The sequence below is a fragment of the Hemitrygon akajei genome, unplaced genomic scaffold (genome assembly GCF_048418815.1).
Source record: "Hemitrygon akajei unplaced genomic scaffold, sHemAka1.3 Scf000135, whole genome shotgun sequence".
Taxonomy (NCBI): domain Eukaryota; kingdom Metazoa; phylum Chordata; class Chondrichthyes; order Myliobatiformes; family Dasyatidae; genus Hemitrygon; species Hemitrygon akajei.
In genome coordinates this window covers 227,788-232,470 of record NW_027332021.1, presented here as the reverse complement: position 1 = coordinate 232,470, position 4,683 = coordinate 227,788, and the positions used below count along the sequence as shown (strand labels likewise).

General features: G+C 44.0%; 1 long non-coding RNA gene across 1 annotated transcript; it reads left to right on the top strand.

Moving 5' to 3' along the window:
• Positions 1-253: 253 nt before the first annotated feature.
• On the top strand, positions 254-4,136 carry LOC140723780 (uncharacterized). The gene is made up of 2 exons (XR_012097968.1): positions 254-609; positions 3,453-4,136. It is a non-coding gene; the product is annotated as an uncharacterized lncRNA (long non-coding RNA).
• The last annotated feature ends 547 nt before the right edge of the window (positions 4,137-4,683 follow it).

The following is a 4,683-nucleotide window of genomic DNA, read 5'->3' as shown; positions in this document are numbered from 1 at the left end:
AGTTTACTTGAGGTCAGTCTCGGGACAGTTGTGACGAGATATGAAGGATTATTCTAAAGTGGACTGTTCCTTTAAACGAGAGACAGAGGGAGAGAACAGATTGTGAGCTAATTCAGCAGCAGGGAGACAAAGTCTGTGAGTTGCCTTGGAAACTTAAAGGCGGAGTTATATGATGGACAGCTGGTGTTCCGCACTGCTTAGATATATGCAAGGTCATTCGAATTTTTAATCAGACACACAAGAGGCACACGAATCCCGAGGCAAGCAGGACACTGGTGAGCTGTGTATGCCACGGCAAGGTTGGAGTTATTGCTTACAGTGTGAACAAAGGAGTGACCAGTGGAACGCTATCGATGCGTTTCGCCCTGGCCTGGTTTGATAGCATTACCGTGGGAAACTGGCATTCCACTTCCTGTGGTCACCAGTGGTGACTTTAAATAAGTTTCGGAAGCAAGGAGGACGACGTGGATGATCACCAGCGGAATTGGCATTGGAAGACAAACCTACACTCTATCTCTCTCTCTCTCTCCAACTCGACTCAAACCAAATTACAGAACTGAACTGATTACTCACCATACTACCGTAAGACTGTATCACCTAATCCAGAAGGTTGGGAACTTTATTTACTCACCTATATATGTGCATATACTCTGTTAACCTGTTTGCCTTATCTCGTTTTATATGAATTTATTTGCGTAGTTACTAATAAAATAGAGTTTATAACGGCAGACTCAGACTCCAGATGTGTCCATTTCTGCTGGTTCTTTTAAACCCGTTACGGGGTGCGTAAAAATTTCGGTCTCTCTCCGGGATATGAGCAAATCGGACGCACGTCCTGGAGATGAACAAAAATTGGTGGGAGCCATTCTAAAATTTGTTCTGGGGCTTGATTGACAAGTTGTTTTGATTGGGGAAGCTCCGTTTCGATTTGTGTGAGTGGATTATCAGCAGAAATGGAGTTTGAGGTTAATAGGTTTGTGGCAGAACGAACCCCGGAGGTGTTGGATGATGCTAAGAGGGATGTACTGTTGGGGATTACTCGTAAGTTAAAGGTTAAGGTGATCACTCGCATGAGGACGGCTCAGACATAGTTGTTAATAGCACAGCATTCTGTAGCCGAGGGGAAATTCGAAGAGGAGGTGCTGGAAATGTTTGCTGAACTAAAGTTCTTACTGAGGCCGAGGTTCAGCTTCAAGAAGCAAAACTGAAGTATGACTATGAGTTGAAATTAAAGCAGCTGGCGGTCGAACACGCAGAAAACACAGACAGCTTGGGAGGGAGATGTGGCAGCGACGGGATCAAGCGTCAGGTAGGGGTAAGGAGCTAGTGGTACTGTTTAATATCAGACAGGAAATTAAGTTAGTACTGCCTTTTATGAAGCTGATGTCGACCGGTATTTCCTACACTTTGAACAGGTGGCCCAGACTCGGAAATGGCCGAGTGTTGAAAAGCGTGTTGAAGGGGAATGCTTAGCAGGTGTATTTTGCCCTGACCCTTGAACAGTCAAGGAATTATGAAACAGTGAAAGATGCCGTGCTTAAAGTCCATGAGTTGGTTGTGGAAGCGAATAGAAAAAGGATCAGCGACTTAAGAAAGTCCGGGAGCCAAACATGTGGAGTTTGCCCATGAAAAACAGGTGTACTTCAATCGCTGGTGTACCAGGAAGGGGTAACTGAGGGTATGGACAGCTTGAAAGAGCTGGTTGTGATTGAAGACTTTAAGAAGTGTGTTCCCGATTATATAAGGGCGTACCGAGATGAATAAGGATGCCACTACTTTGCAGGAGTCTGCTGGGTTAGCAGACGAGGTTGTTTCAACCCACAAGATTGAGCTTACTCCGGATGGGAGTCTCCCAGACAGTAGCTGGGAGGATCAAGGGAACCTGGAATTTGAAACTGAGACTGCTTTTGAAAGCCTCGAAGAGGCAGCTGCCCCGATTGCCTGTGTTCAAGCACCTGTGAATTTCCAGGGTGTTGAACTTTGTGTTGAAATTCAGTTAAGATCTGATGTGTCTGACACGATTGAAAAGGAATGCAGTCCTTTTAAGTCAGATGGACTCGGTTCAGTGAATAAAGGGTTAACCTTGGAGCCAGTGGAAATTGACGATTCTCCGTCACTTCTGTTAAAAGGTGTTCCATAATTTGTTGATGAGTTGAAAGTCGGTGATGTGAATTTTATTGGAAATATTGAGAAAGGTGCTGTTTCTGGATGTTAAAATAAAGAACCTGGAAAGTTTGGATGGACTCGCGACCTTCGACCCTGCTTGCAGAAAATGGCCTGCTGAAGTTTGTGAAACTCTGTTGAAATTCGTTTTCGCAGTAGGAAGTAAACACCTTCAAGATTATGGAGCTGTTTTTCACGACTGCGATATGAAGAGAAAGGATTTTTTTGGTTTTGAGAAGCCACCTGGCTGCGTTACTATAGAGACGAGTCGAGTTAGAAGTAGAAGGAATAGAATAGACGGGTTGCTTGGAAACGTTCATAATGTAAACATGATCTTCGTAAACTTAGTGATGATAGTTTGGTAAACATTAGGTTGGCATCTATCCAGGGTGAAGTTTATTCAGCATTACAGCTAACAAGCAAGCTTGTGGCTGATCACACACACACACACACACACACACACACACACACACACACACACACACACACACACACACACACACACACACACACACACACACACACACACACACACACACACACACACACGTGAACCTCAGATGCGCAGTGACCCGAAGCATGTCGAAAAGTACCGCTGACGCAGTTTGCAAAGACGGGTTTAATTTATGAGAATTTGTTAGAGACTTTTCTACCTTCCATGTTACATCAATATTTGGGCGGCAACGAGGATGAGAAAGGTTTGACCTTGTCCAGGGATGAATTTATAGCGGATCAAAGTTCGGATTCTGAAATTGCTCCGTGAAAAGTGACAGAAGAGGAGATTCAGAGAGAATCAGTAGGATATTATCTTAAGGAATGGGTTTTACTGAGGAAGTGGAGATCACCTACCGTGCCTGCAAGTGTGGATTCAACATCAAGCTGTGATCCTGTAAGTTCACAGGTCTGACATTTTAAATATGGCTCACAGTATGCCTTTAGGTGGACACTTTGGAGTGGGAAAGACAGTAAACAGGATAATGAAGGAAGTCTACTGGCCTAAACAATTTTTTTACACAGTTAGGTCTACCTAAAGAAATCCAATCTGACCAGGGTAGTAGCTTTACTTTGAAGACAAGAATTAAAGGGTGCTTAACTGGAGTCTGATCTTGCAAGATTATGACATGGAAATAAAACAGGTGAAAGTTACTGATAATGTTATAGCAGACTGTTTGTCCAGATGCTAAGATTACGTTTGTAATGATTTGCTATGTTACCTGATAATTTCACATTTATTGCTTTGTTGTCTAATCTAATCGTTAGTTAAGACAAAAATTTTGCTGTTTCATCAGACATTTCCCTAAAAGGGGAGAGACTGTTCCTTTAAACGAGAAAGAGAGGGAGCGTACAGCTTGTGGACTAATTCAACAGCAGGGAGAGAGAGACTCTGAGTTGCCTTGGAAACCTAAAGGCGGAGTTATATGATGGACAGCTGGTGCTCCACACAACTGAGATATATGCAAGGTCAGTCGACTTTTGAATCAGACACACAAGAGACACAACAGCCACACGACCACAGAGGCAAGGTGAACACTGGTGAGCTTCGTGTGCTCACGACAAGGGTGGGGTTTTTGCTCACAGTGTGGACAACGGAGTGATCGGTGGAACGATATCGGTGTGTTTAACCCTGGCCTGCGTTGACATCATTACCGTGGGGAAACCGGCATTCCACTTCCTGTGGTCACAAGCGGTGACTTTAAATACGTTTCGGAAGCAAGGAGGACGACGTAGAGGATCGACATCGGCATTGAAAGACAAACCAACACCCTATCTCTCTCCAACTCTACTCAAACCAAAGTCCAGAACTGAACTGATAACATACCACACCACCGTAAGGCTTTATCAACTAATCTGCTGAGCTGGAGAAGCTTATTTACTCACCTCGATATATGCATTCACTCTGCTAACCTGTTTACCTTATCTCGTTTTATATCACTTTATTTACGTAGTTACTTATAAAATAGTTTATAACGGAAGATTTAGACTCCAGGTGTGACCATTTCTGCTGGTTCTTTTTAACCCATTACGGTGTGCGTGACACAGTTCTATCCCGACTCACCCTACCCCGATAACACACACTGAGTTGGATAACGTGGAGAACGGAACAGGTGCAGCTCTGTGTAACGGCAGAAATGCGATGGTGATCAAACTAGGAGCCTAACGATACAGATGCCATCCCTCATTTGGAAAAGTGTTTCAAGTTCATTTGGAGAACGGTGAGTTGTTTCAGATACTGTCGTCCCAGTAGGCAAATTTGGTGGCGGGTTCAGATGCTATCTCATGTTTGTGATAGTGAATCGATATCCCAGTTAATTAATGAACATAGGTTTGCACAAGATGATGCAACACTTGCGGTCGGTGTAGTTAAAATCACGAGTTGTTTTTCTTCTTCTGCATTGGCTGTTCTGCACAGCAACAGCACATGTCATCTCTCCGTACATAGGGGCTCTGGACAAGCGCATAATCAGAACGGCACGGTACAGACAGGTCAACACTGAGGTAAGCCGTAGCACCTAGTGTCTC